The 14952-nt window shown below is 34.1% G+C and overlaps 1 pseudogene; it reads left to right on the top strand.

Annotated features, from left to right (window-relative positions):
- The first annotated feature begins 1674 nt into the window (after positions 1–1674).
- Positions 1675–13428, top strand: LOC122296674 (annotated as a pseudogene).
- The last annotated feature ends 1524 nt before the right edge of the window (positions 13429–14952 follow it).

Raw genomic sequence — 14952 nt, forward strand, 5'->3', positions numbered from 1 at the left:
ACAAAATTATATATCTAAGTTGTCACTTAATTTGTCAATCGGCCACCACATTTTGCTTTTATTTTGCAATAATTTACTACATGTTTTAAAAGCAAAATGTTATGATTATTTCATGTCGCATATTTTTAGTTATAACCACATATCAACAAAAGGATAATTAACCATATATAAAAGGCCTAGTGATTGATCATATTGCAAAAGGAGTACTACTAATTGAAAATTCAAGGATACTAGCACTACAAGAAAATTGTTTATTTGTAATCACTTATTTATTATGAAATTGATTATTTTCTGTCAAAATGAGTCTATCTTCATTATAAATAATTATTCACTTCACAAATAACTCGTCACGAATGCTCTATTATTTTCTTTTAAGAGAACAAATTAAATTTACGAAAGAGAGCTCGAGAACCACGAGAAACAGATATATAATTAAGTAGTACTAAAACTTGAGGGGCTCTGAGGCATGCTGTGCCTTATGTCTCTAATGCTTTTTATTAGCTTCGTGGACGGCTTGCCCTTCTTTCTTTACTTTCTTTATATTTTTAAAAAAGAAGAAAGAAAGAAAGAAAGAAAGAAAGTATCTAACCTTTTTATTGTCTCCCACATGCTTAGAATGATCGTAGGTGGTGATCTATTATGTTGTTTCTAATGATTCATGTGTTTGTGAAATTATCATTTTTCCTCAAAGTTCAAGATTTTGGAATGAGTGGTGATTTTACAAGGTATGTATCGGAGGTTCTGAATTCAAACCCTAACTCTATACTTCATTCATTTAATTAAATATTTTATATGTTGGACCTACTTATTAAGAAAGAGTTTGGCCCACAAGTAAGAGTAAGTGTTAAAACATAAATATAAATAATAACATTCACATCTTCCCATCAGCTTATGTGTGCCATAAAATTATCTCCAGATTATGCTTTGTTTGGGTAACAACTACAAGGTAGTCTCAAATATTCTCAAAACTTCTCATAATTTTCTTCCCAAACATCACTCTAATACACAATACTTTTTATTTTTAAATCTTCAACTTTTTCATCTAGTCATCATCCAAACACAAAACCCATTTCAACTTTCCTAAACTTAAAAACAAAACATACAAAACAATACAACATTTTTAAAATTAAAAAAAAATAATAATTTTAAGAATTATATTCAAATAATTTTTTAAACATAATATTTTTATTAAACTTTTTCTCTCTCATTTCAGAAAATCTAATAAAATATCTTATAACTCAAACTATTTCACTATTATTCACAAAGAATTTAACAATTATTCACAGAATTATGAGATATTCTAAATTGTCCAAATTTAATCGGCTTAGTGTCCAAACGAGTCCTATACTTACCATACATTGAAATATGCATATGCAGCAAAACACATATATTATGGAAATAATATTTAAGTATCAATGATAATATCAATCCAGCCCCAAGATGACCCCTAATTTGAGCCACCACAATTAATTAATTAATTAGTTAATTTGTTGCTTTCATCTTTTAGTAATCTTACGTGTTCGATCATCTTTCTTGTCAATTGAATAAAAAATCCCTATAAATAAGATTCTTCTGCTTGACAAATGAATCGTAAAAGCTAGCTTCTCCCCCATATGATTCCAAACCTAATCAATCATGAGGGAGGCTACCAGAATTGCTTTGTCTCTTTTCTTTTTCATTGTTACTTCTGGAAGGATTTTCATGGGAAAGGCACAAAACAAGACATTCATCCCAGTTAATGTGGGTGTCATTCTGGACTTGCATACATGGAAGGGGAGGATGGGATGGAGTTGCATCAACATGGCTCATTTCTATGCCTCCAACAGTCACTACAAAACCAGGCTGGTTCTTAACACCACGGACTCTAAAAATGATGTTGTTCAAGCACCTGTCGCAGGTTCCTCTCTTTCTCTCTCTCTGTAGAAAAGATGGTTTCACACTACGCACATAAAACCTAAAAGGCAAAAAAGGAAAGTTTCCTCTGCTTTTGATTAAAAGAATTCCGTGTATTACAAAGCTGACCTATGTCCTATTTATACAGAAAACTAATTACAGCACGTGTTATAATTAAAATGAAAACTTGCTAACTAACTCTAACTAACTCATATGTACATATCTCAACACTCCCCCTCAAGATGGAGTATGTATATTTATTACTCCCATCTTGGAAAGGAAAAATGTAAACTGAGGGAAGGCCAAAGCCTTTGTAAAAAAATCTGCCAGCTGATGCTTTGAATTCACATGAAGAGTATGCAGTATTCCAGCTTGAATTTTTTCTCTAACCAAATGGCAATCAATTTCAATGTGTTTCGTTCTCTCATGAAACACTGGGTTGGCTGCTATATGTAGAGCAGCTTTGCTGTCACAGTAAAGTAATGCTGGTGAGTTGTGATTAATCCCAAAGTCTTTAAGCAAGGCAATTAACCAAATTAATTCACATGTTGTGGAACCGAGAGCCCTGTATTCAGCCTCTGCTGATGATCTTGACACAATGTTTTGTTTCTTGGATTTCCAAGAAATAAGAGATTCACCCAAGAAAACACAAAAGCCTGTAATTGACTTTCTTGTTTCAGGACATGTTGCCCAGTCTGAATCCGTGAATGCCTTCAATTGTAAAGATGAAGATGCATGCAAAAATATACCCTGCCCTGGAGTTCCTTTTATATATCTCAAAACCTGATATGCAGCATCAAGATGAACTTGTGCTGGTTTATTCATAAACTGAGCCAAAATGTGAACAGAGAATACCAAGTCTGGTCTTGTAATAGTCAAGTAGAGTAACCTTCCTATTAACCTTCGATAGACAGTGGGATCTTCTAATGAACCACTATCTGTATTGATGAGGCGCAGGTTAGGATCCATAGGTATTTTGGCTGGTTTGCAGCCAATAAAACCTGAATCTGTTAACACTTCAAGAGCATAGTGTCTTTGGCAAACAGAAATGCCTTTAGATGTTCGAGCTACTTCCAATCCTAGGAAGTATTTTAATTCTCCAAGATCTTTAATCTTGAACTCAGCATGAAGAATATTTTTGATGTCTTGCACAGCTTGAATATCATTGCTTGCTACTATGACATCATCCACATAGACAAGCAAGGCAATGAATGAACTTGTAGTGACTTTAGTAAACAGAGAATAGTCACACTTAGATTGTGAAAAACCATGGTTTAAAAGACAGTTTGATAACTTGTGAAACCATTGGCGAGAAGCCTGTTTGAGTCCATACAAGGATTTAGTCAACTTGCATACTCGTGTCTCCCCCTCACTTCCATAACCTTGAGGAAGTGTCATGTAAACCTCTTCATTTAAATCACCATGAAGAAAAGCATTATTTACATCTAACTGATGTAAATACCATCCTTTAGCAGCAGCAATGGCAAGCAAACACCTAACACTGGCGAGCTTGGCAACAGGAGAAAATGTATCAAGAAAGTCCAATCCTTCTTGTTGAGTGTACCCCTTAGCTACAAGCCTAGCTTTGTATCTCTCAATGGTACCATCTGACTTATATTTAATCTTATACACCCATTTGCAACCAATTGGATGTTTATCAGGAGGTAAACTAGTAAGAACCCAAGTATGATTTTCTTCAAGAGCAGTTAACTCAACTGACATGGCATCACGCCAATGTGAAAATTTGACAGCTTGATAATATGATTTGGGTTCAAAATTGGAAGACAAAGAAACTGTGTAGGCTTTGTATGCAGGAGACAATTTAGAATAAGAAAGATAAGTAGACAAAGGGTAGTGAGAACTAACCTTTGAGGATGCTGCAGCAAGTGAACTATGATCTGAGGGAGAACAAGTAAGATGACAATGATATTGCTGTAGATAGTTTGGTGGATGTCTCTGTCTAGTGGATCTTCTAAGAGAAGAAACATTTGTAGAATCAATATTTTGAGTAGGATTTTGAGGTGGCTGTATAGTGGTTGAAAAGAATGTGGAATCTATTGTAGGATCAAAAACTGGAACTGGAAGAACAAAAGACTCCATAGGTATAATAGTTTGTTGTGAGGAAGAATGAACAAGATTTTTCTTGTAGGGAAATATGTGTTCATGGAAAATAACATCCCTAGATAGAAAAACTGTATGAGATTGTAAATCATAGAGTTTATATCCTTTTACACCATAGGGATAACCAAGAAACAAACACTTTCTTGCTCTAGAGTCAAATTTATTTCTATGGGCAGAAAGAGTACTAGCAAAACAAAGGCATCCAAATACCTTGAAATGAGAATATGAAGGCTTTGTAGAGAAAAGCAATTCATAAGGAGACTTATTTGAGAGAAGTGGAGTAGGTAATCTATTGATGATATAAGCAGCTGTTAAGACACAATCACCCCAAAAACATAAAGGAAGATGTGCTTGAAATCTGAGAGCTCTAGCCACTTCTAACAAATGTCTATGCTTACGTTCCACAATTCCATTTTGTTGAGGAGTGGCATTACAACTCCTTTGATGAATGATTCCCTTAGAAGCATAATAATTGGTCATATTGAATTCTAGACCATTATCACTTCTAATGGTTTTAACTTTATGATTGAATTGTGTTTCAGCAAGAGCAAAGAATGAAAGTAACTTAGGTCTAGTTTCAGATTTAGTTTTCATCATATAGACCCAAGTTGCTCGTGAGAAATCATCCACAATTGTAAGAAAGTACTGAAAACCTTCTAAAGTGGAAGTAGAAAAAGGACCCCATATATCAGTATGGATGAGATCAAATGGTTCTGTAGTGACAGAATTGCTCAGAGGAAAAGATAAACGAGCCTGTTTGGAATAATGGCATATATCACAGATGTTTGTACAAGGAGAATTGATAAGAGAATCTTGTTTATGTAACAAACATTGTCTAGCATTGGATGGATGTCCTAAACGATAATGCCATATGTCTAAAGTTTGAGGACTTGAAACAAGAGGTGCAGGAATACTGGAAGCAGAAAATGCATTATTGGAATTAGAAAATACACTAGAAACAGAATCATCAATTACATCAGGGGTTGATGTCTTATATGGCAGCAAGTAATAAAGTCCATCTCGTTGTTCACCCAGACCAATCATCCTCCATGCACACAGGTCCTGAATGATACATGATTTGTTCAAGAAAAACACAGCACAGTTAGTAGAATGAACAAGTTTACTAACTGACAAAAGATTGAAGGAGAAAGATGGAACACATAGAACATTAGTCAATATTAAGGTATCAGAAATTTTGACTATGCCTATGTGTGTGACACTGACTTTGTGACCATTTGGAAGAGTCACAAAGGTAGATTGAACAGAGGAGTATGAATTTAAGAAAGAAACAGAACTGACCATGTGGTCAGTTGCACCAGTATCAATGATCCAAGGTGCATTAGAAGGATGATTTTCAACTTTATGGATGAAGGATGAAAAATGCTGAAAACTAAGAGCAGTAAAAACACTATGTGAGGGAAATGGTAATATACCTGACTGATGAAGGAATGTCTAAGGATTGTGATGAGTACCTACGGGTGAAACCACTGGAGGTTTGGTTGAAGATTTGTGTAAATCAAGCATAGAAAGCAGTTGTTGACACTGCTCTTGAGTAAAAGGTAATGAAGATCCTTCAAAAGTGTGTGCCTCCTGTGAAACATTATTAGAAGGGTTACCATTGACAGAATTAATCCGAGATTTGGTGAATTTGTATCCAGGAGGATACCCGTGGAGTTTATAGCATTTCTCCTTGGTATGGCCCACTATTTCACAGTGGCTGCACATTGGTTTAGGTTTCGAAGAAAATTTATTCCTTGGAGTGAATTTCTGGGGATGTTGTTGCTGAGTAGTGGAAACCAAAGCAGCAGAATCATTATTCACAAATTTAACAATGGAATGAATACCACGCTGTCTTTCTTCTTGCAAGATCAGAGAGAACACTCTGTTGATATCAGGAAATGGATCTATCAACAAAATTTGTGATCTAACACTTGCAAAAGTGTCATTAAGTCCCATCAGAAAACGCATTGCATATTCTCGTTGCCGGTGGTCAAGAACAGCTTTTAAAACTTCACAATTACAATTTCTTGAAGAGATACAAGAAGGTAAAGACATGTAATTCATCAATTCATCCCAAAGAGTCTTCAATCGAGTAAAATATGCACTTACAGATAGATCATCTTGCATCAGATCTCCAATTTCCTTCTGGAGCTGAAAAATCCTAGGCGCATTAGTTTGCAAATAGCGTTGCTGTAAATCACACCAAAGTTCTCGTGCTGTGTTGATGTAGATACAACTGGCTGCGATCTCTTTTGATACAGAATTGAGTAACCACGAGAAAACCATGTCATTACAACGTAACCAAGCAGTATGCGCTGGATCAGAAACATTAGATGGCAAGGTAATACTTCCATCAATGAAACCAAGCTTGTGCTTAGATCGTAAAGCAATTTGCATGGATCGAGACCAAGCATGGTAATTATCTCCAGTTAATGGCTGCGTAACCAGCACAATGCCAGGATTATCGGCATTGTTGAGATGATAAGGACTGGATGAATTATCCGTAAGATTGATAGGAGATTCAGAGGAAGAAGACTCCATTTAATGCAGAATTGTAATTTTCTCTTTCACTGATACCATGTAGAAAAGATGGTTTCACACTACGCACATAAAACCTAAAAGGCAAAAAAGGAAAGTTTCCTCTGCTTTTGATTAAAAGAATTCCGTGTATTACAAAGCTGACCTATGTCCTATTTATACAGAAAACTAATTACAGCACGTGTTATAATTAAAATGAAAACTTGCTAACTAACTCTAACTAACTCATATGTACATATCTCAACACTCTCTCTCTAAAACACACACATACACACACTTATCTCTGCACTGATTTTAGGATTGCATTAATACTAGATGATGTTATAAATCATCAGCTTCTTATATATATATATGTGTGTGCGTGTGTGTGTTCTTATATTCTTTCATTCTCTCCAAGTTTTCCTTCCAAGCTGCCAGGGGATGTGTAACCCCTGGTCCTTTGCGAGTTTAAATTATCATTTGAGTGTATTCTATAATGGGAATTCAGAACTTTGGCGATTTAAATATTATATATACATATATATATATATATATATTTATATATTTATCATCAAAATCAATAATATCATAGCAGTAGATGGTTTTAGTTGATATTTTGATATTTAAGAATTTATGATAAGAATTCCCAACAATTTAAGGAAATTAATTGGAACTAATAAGATCAAGTACTGCACGCTCATGTGGTTCATTAATTAAGACCTCAGTTGGTTATACAGATGAGATGAGATAAAAATCGAAAGTTGAATAAAATATTATTAAAATATTATTTTTATTTTAGGATTTGAAAAAGTTGAATTATTTTTTATATTTTGTTTGAGAGTTTGGAAAAATTATAAGGTTGAGATAAGATGAAATGAGATGATATGGTTTGTGAAAATAAACCATGCCTAAGTTTTAAATTGATGAGAAATTAGGAGCGCCTCACTCTCTTAATTTGAAAACATATAGCTCAAGGTGTTAGAGAATCTCTACATATCTATGCTCTGGCTACCACTTTAGTGAATGTTCTAATTTCATGCACGGATAAATTAATTAACAGATTTCGCATATCATCCATGTCACGCTTTAAAATTAGATAAATAAAGAAACATAGTATGTTATTTAGATGTACTTTTAACATATAATTTTAAGTATTAGCACCCTTACCACATGACTTGCCTTTGTCAAACAATATCATGATCATTGTGTGTAAAAAGCAAAGTTAAAAATTAATTAAAATACCCCTGCTAATAATTAAAAATCATTATGATCATTCTCTGTACTAAAATACCCCTGCTCTATATGGCATTGGCTAGTCTCATTTGGTTACACATATAAGATGGAATAAAATTTGAAAGTTGAATAAAATATTATTAGAATATAATATTTTAATATATTTTTTTTTAAGATTTGAAAGGTTTGAATTATATTTTATGTTGGAGTTTGAAAAAGTTAGAATGATTATATAAGATAAATGAGTCATCTCTCAAACTAAACTAAACGAAGTCAATAGGGCTTGTTTGAATAGTGAAATGAGATAATATAGTTTTAAATAAAAATTGAAAACTGTTGAATAAAATATTTTTAGATTATTATTTTTTAATATTATTATTGTTTTAGAAATTAAAAAAGTTGAAAATGTTTATTATATTTTATATGTGAATTTAAAAAAACTGTAATGATAAGATGAGAAGATATTGTTTTTGAATCTAAAAAGACTACCTACCTTGCTACATATCTAGAGTTGGATTAAAATACCTCTACAACAAACATCGGTTGACTAAAATGCCCCTTCATACCCTTGCTACAGATTAAACTGAGCTAAAATATTCATACTACAAATAAGAGTTGACTAGAATGCCCATCCTCCAAGTCAAACAAACCAGACAATCCAAATCAAACTAAGCATCCACAAATCAAGCCAACCAACAAATCAAAGAAACAAAACCAAACGCTTGGCAGCATGAGAAGAGATCGACGGTAGTAGATCTATCATTAGACTTTAATTATATTAGTATAATCTTATTATTCAAGTTTATTAATCTCACTAATAAATTAGACACTACTTATACTATACTAGCATAATTGAATATTACTGAATTTGTATATTATTGTTAATAATAAATACTAAATTCTACCAATTAAGTTTAGTATTGAAAAAATTATAATATTAAACTTATATAGTGCCACATGTATAAACAGTAAACCAGAAAATGGACCAGCTGGACTGGATCGAAATTAGAAAAATTGAAAGTTTTAATTTCAGTAATAAATTAATTCATATCAGTTCTTACATTTTCAAAATCGGTATACACCGATTCGGTTTTAAAATTTGCTTAAAATTAAATCGAATCGAACCAATTACACCATAGAGCTAGAGTTCTTGAGTTTAGACTTTTTTGTTAGTTGGAAAGGATGGCATATAAACATGTCACTTGTGAAAATTAGTCATGAAATGACTTCAGGAGAGTAAAGATTTAAATATTCTTCCAAAATTATATATATATTGCAATAGAAATATGTATTTGAGGGTTTCCAAATTTACCTTGAAATCCATTAAAAAATCATTTTTCCTTTTGTTTTTGAATCACAGCTCTAGACTTGATAAAAAATACAGAGGTGCAAGCCATCATAGGGCCACAAAACTCAATGCAGGCAAACTTTGTCATCAATCTCGGGAAGAAAGCTCAGGTGCCAACTATCTCATTTTCAGCAACAAGCCCTTCTCTTACTTCACTTAGGAGTAAATACTTTTTTCGAGTCGCTCAAAATGACTCAGCTCAAGTGAAAGCATTAAGTGCAATTGTTAAAGCCTTTGGATGGAAACAAGTCGTGCCCATCTACATAAACAATGAGTATAGGGAAGGTATCATACCCTTCTTGATTGATGCCTTGCAAGATGTTGATGCTTGTGTTCCCTATCAGAGTGCCATTGCTCCATTGGCCACGGATGATGCAATTAGTAAAGAACTTTACAAGTTAATGACAATGCAAACTAGAGTCTTCATTGTGCATATGACAAGGAATCTCAGTTCTCGGCTTTTTACTAAGGCAAGAGAGGTTGGAATGATGAGGGAAGGTTATGTTTGGATCGTTACCAGTGGGATAGCCAATTCCTTTAGCTCGATAGAACCTTCAGTACTTGACTCAATGCAAGGAGTATTGGGTGTAAAGACTTACATCCCCAAGACAAAAGAGCTTAAAAATTTTGCAATTAGATGGAAAAGGACATTCCAACAAGAAAATCCCAATATTACCAATTTTGACTTGAATGTCTTTGGCCTTTGGGCTTTTGATGCTACTTCAGCACTAGCCACAGCAGTTGAGAAGCTGGTTGGGTATGCAAATCTTGGTTCTGAACAACCAAATCCTTCGAGCAACTTAATTGATCTTGAAACTATTAGGGTCTCAAAAAATGGTCCAAAACTTCGCGAAGTATTATTGGGTGTTAGATTTAAAGGCCTTTCTGGTGAATTCAATTTTCTTAATGGACAAATAAAATCGTCAACCTTTCAGATAACTAATGTGATTGATGATATTGGAAGAGTGGTTGCATTTTGGACCCCAGAAAATGGACTTAGAAGGGAACTCATGAATTCAGTGAACAAAAATGTATATTCCACTTCCAAGAACAACCTAAGACTTATTACATGGCCAGGTGATGTAGAAATTGTGCCTAAAGGTTGGGAGATTCCAACAAATGGGAAGAAGCTGCGAATAGGAGTTCCAGTGAAGGGTGGTTTTGCTGAATTTGTTCAAGTCCCACATCATGGCACTAACACAACACAGGTCAAATGATATTCTATAGATGTCTTCGATGCTGTGATGAAATCATTACCGTATGCTGTTAGATATGAGTTCATTCCCTTTGCAAAGCCGGATGGTGAAAGCGCCGGTACTTATAATGATTTGGTCTATCAAGTATATCAAGGGGTCGGTAAAAATATTCATGCATTCTTCTTATTTAGTATAATACTAGATATAGTTAGGGTGTGCAAGTCATATACACTCTTTTGAAAAAGAAGTGGGGTCACCATTAAAAAATAACTTTTTTCATATGGGTGGCTGGTCTCATATTTACTTACTTTTTTCGAATAGAGTGAGTAAGAGTTGCACACCTTAAAACTGCATATATCATTTCTCTATTATTTTTCATAACTTACAAAACATTCGACCTTGCAAGCATTCATTCAGATTGAGACTGACTCTCCATGCATTCAAACCCTATGGTATATATATATATGCATTATTTAATTCCACTTACAATCTAGACATAGAAATTGGCATTTTTAATGGAAATGACTGATTTTGGCAAAATTTTGATGTTGTGGTAGGAGATACGACAATTATAGAAAACAGGTCCAAATATGTGGACTTTACACTACCATACACGGAATCTGGAGTGTCAATGGTCGTGCCACTCCGAGATAGGAAAAAAAATGCCTGGGTGTTCTTGAAGCCTTTAAGTTTGGACCTTTGGATCACAACCGCTTGTTTCTTTGTGTTCATTGGGTTTGTGGTATGGGTTCTTGAACACCAAGTAAATGAGAATTTCCGTGGGCTTCCTTCACCCCAGGTTGGGACAAGCTTATGGTATGCCTTCTCCACCATAGTTTCGCACAACGTAAGTTCCCTTCACTCATTGTTAATGCCTACAATGAGAAATAATTCAAATACTAACTATCAGCATGCACGATACAAAAGCTACATGCTTGCATGCACACACCTTTTGTAGGATATGGTTATGATTGTTTAAGAGCTTGCTTAAGTTCTCTCTATGTCATCATGTGTCAAAATGTCCTTACATGTGAATCCCCATGTTACCGAGGTATATGAGATTTATTAATTAGTAGTCGAATTCAAGAGGGTTGTATGCAATAGAATATGATTAGTCACGTGATTAAAGGTGATATAACTACTTATAAGAGGCAACATATCATGAAGGGTTAAATTTGTGATCTTAAGGTATGCAAATCTCATGCACTCTCTTTGAAAGAAGTAGGCAAATCTGGGATTCACATAAAAAATTATTTTTTTAATAATAGACCCTTTTTTTTTTTTAACAAAAAGAATGCATAGAACTTATACGCACTATTTAAACTATATACAACGTTACTCAATATATTCAATTATACACTAAAATTATATGAATTGAGGAGCCAAGGAATTGAGGAGAGAAAAGGTGAAAAGGTTGGGTTAGAAGCGGCACCTAACGTACCCCACCATTCTTGAAAGACATAACTCAAACTCTATATTCTTGAATATATTCTTGAAGATTAGACTCCTGATTAGGTAGCAAAGAACTCGTTCAAACTTCCTAGCTGATTGACTTAAGAGTCCAGGAAAAATAGAAACCTAAGATTACTATGAATTGATAAATGATTATGATGATACAGATACAATTGTGTGTGTGTGTGTGTTTTGTGTAATGATTTAGTAATGAGTTGAACTATAACTAGCCATTCAGAAGTCTTGTTGAGCGGAACTAAAAGGGTCAATATTGAAGCAACATTTTGCCAAGATTAGAGATGTGCTCATGATCATTGATCTAAATTTCATGTAAAAGAAATAGTTTACATGGAAAGTGAACGATACCCTATTATTGACAATTATTGATCTTTTCAATATTAGTGTATTCCTAATTGCTTCTCAAATATCATATGAACTTCATAGATATTTACCATAAACTATGTACATTCCTTTCTAAAACTCTTTTGAATTGAATTTACAGGGGAGATAGTGATAAGCAATTGTGCTAGGTTTGTGGTGATCATATGGGTTTTTGTGGTGCTCATACTTATTCAATGCTACACTGCAAGTTTGACGTCCCTCTTAACAGTTCAACAGTTGCAACCAACAATTACTGATCTCAAGCAGCTTATTAAGAATGGGGAGAAGGTTGGCTACCAAAAAGATTCTTTTGTTCTAGGAATATTAAAAGAAATGAATTTTAAGGATTTTCAACTAAAGCAATATAATTCTACAGATGAATGTCATGAACTTTTGTCTAAAGGAAGCGCAAATGGTGGTATAGCTGCTACTTTTGATGAAGTCCCCTACATGAAGTTATTTCTAGGAACATATTGCTCAAAGTACACCATGGTTTCATCAGTATACAAAACTGATGGGTTTGGCTTTGTAAGATCATATCTCATTTGTTATTATATGCTTGTTTTAATTTGTAGGTCATGTAGTTTCTCAAGTAGATTTCCTTTGTTATTTTGTCATGACTTGTAGGTATTCCCAATGGGTTCCCCGCTTATTGCTGATATTTCAAGGCAAATCTTAAATGTGACTGAAGGGGAGAAAATGAAAGAGATTGAAAGTGCATGGTTCAGGGAAAACACCACTTGTCTAGACCCCAACACCCCGCCTTCTTCCCCCAGTCTCGATGTTGCTAGCTTTTGGGGCCTATTCCTCATTGCTAGGGTTGCTTCCTTGTTAGCTCTCATTTTCTCCATATCTATGTTCCTTTACAAGGAAAAGCAGCACATCTTCATGCCCTCTAATCCAAATCAAGCTGACTCGATTTGGAGAAGAATTCTTCATATGTTTAGAAGGTTTGATAAAAAGGACCTCAGCTCGCATACGTTTAGAAAGAAAACAATGTCTTTTAGAGACATTGAAAGTAGTACTAATGGTATTCATGCAAATGATGTCTCGACAAGGATCAAATGTTTGCCAAGTCCATCAAACAGCATAGAACTGACAGAAACCCATTCTAGATCCTTGGAATTTCATGATTTAGGTATGTCTTTTAGAGAATATTCTGATTCCAAAACAAACGTCGGTCAAACATCTCAACTAGCAGTACCACCAATACCTAGTGAGCTCATCAAGTATCAAAATCAAGATCAAGGACTAGGAACCTCAGAAATAGAGCATGAAAACACCTAAACATTATGCATTTTGCAATCTTATTTGATTTTGTCCTTAGGTTTTTCAAGGATCTTGTGATAGCTTCCTCATGTGATTTACCATACATATTGGAGACATATATGGTCGATGTAATTAAATAAGTAAAGTAAATGACAACTGCTAGAAGGGCCCATCGCAGTTTTTAAATACTTATCTAAGCAAACCACTTTCATTGCATGACGTTGGATAATAGAATCAAAGTCCTAAACTAAAAAGTTGCATCTCTTCCATTTTTATTTGATTTTGGCTAGCTAGCATAGTTATGGATCCGCTTCCTACTAATTATTTTATTCTCCAACTAGTATGCAAATCGAGCATACCATTCAGATAACTTAAATGGTTAAATTTAATTTGTAAGATTCAAATTTTAAAATTTATCATTTAAACCAAATTATGACACACGAGCGTGCACTTTATTAGGTATACTAGTACTCTACACATGACAGCCTTGAGAATAGCATATTTCAAGATCCAAATTTTAAAATCTCTCTTCCAATCAAATTATGACATGTATTTTATTATATAGATGTATTATTCTATGACAGAATCCTTGCACTCAAGACAAGTGAAGAACACATTGCCAAAACCCCATGTAATCCCCTATTCATCATATAATTGTGAACGATATATATTTCATGAAGTAGTTTTTTGTGCATTAGTGGAAGACCAATATAAGAATTTTAGCCCCATTTCCATATAGTACCCAAGATTGCATTGCTAATCCCCAACAGATCAAGTACTTTAACATGAACTTCAAGGATCAGGAATTAACCATCTTTCTGTATTTTTAAAAGAGAAATAATTTGTACAACTTCTAAATAGACAAGCCCCATACAAGCCCTTGTAAAAAAGGGGACCACTACAACATAAATGTTTTTTAGTGACGGTTAGGAAATTGTGACAATCCCCAAACCATCACAAAAAGGCTTTTTCTATGACGATTTCTAAAAAACCCTCACTAAAGACATGATAATTTTTTGACGTTCAAACAAAAAAAAAAATTTACGTTCGAACATCACATAGAAAGTAGAAGAGTGACAAAATTAGTGCATGGTGAGCCGTATGAACAATTAACCGAGGTTTTGTTTCGTCATGGTATCAATATTCGACACATGGATGAAGATACTAAGCGGGATAAAATAGATGAGATGTTGGGTGACATTGGAGTTGAAATATTTATGGATGAAGTTGACAAGGATGCTTCAAGCCGAGGGACTGAATTGGAGAATTTCTCTACAATGTGGGAAGATGCGAAGCGTGAGCTTTATCCAGGCTGTACAAAACACAACAAAATGTCATTCATTGTGTGGCTGCTTTACATTAAGTCTATATGTGATATGTCAACGAAAACAATAAACATGGTATTGAACTTATTTAATGAGATACTCCCCAAAGGTTCTGCATTGCCGAATAATTTTTATGAAGTGAAACAATTGAGAAAAGGTCTAGAGTTTGAATACAAGTCTATACATGCATGCAAGATGATTGTGTTTTGCTTTGGAA

The sequence above is a fragment of the Carya illinoinensis genome, chromosome 15 (genome assembly GCF_018687715.1).
Source record: "Carya illinoinensis cultivar Pawnee chromosome 15, C.illinoinensisPawnee_v1, whole genome shotgun sequence".
Lineage (NCBI taxonomy): Eukaryota > Viridiplantae > Streptophyta > Magnoliopsida > Fagales > Juglandaceae > Carya > Carya illinoinensis.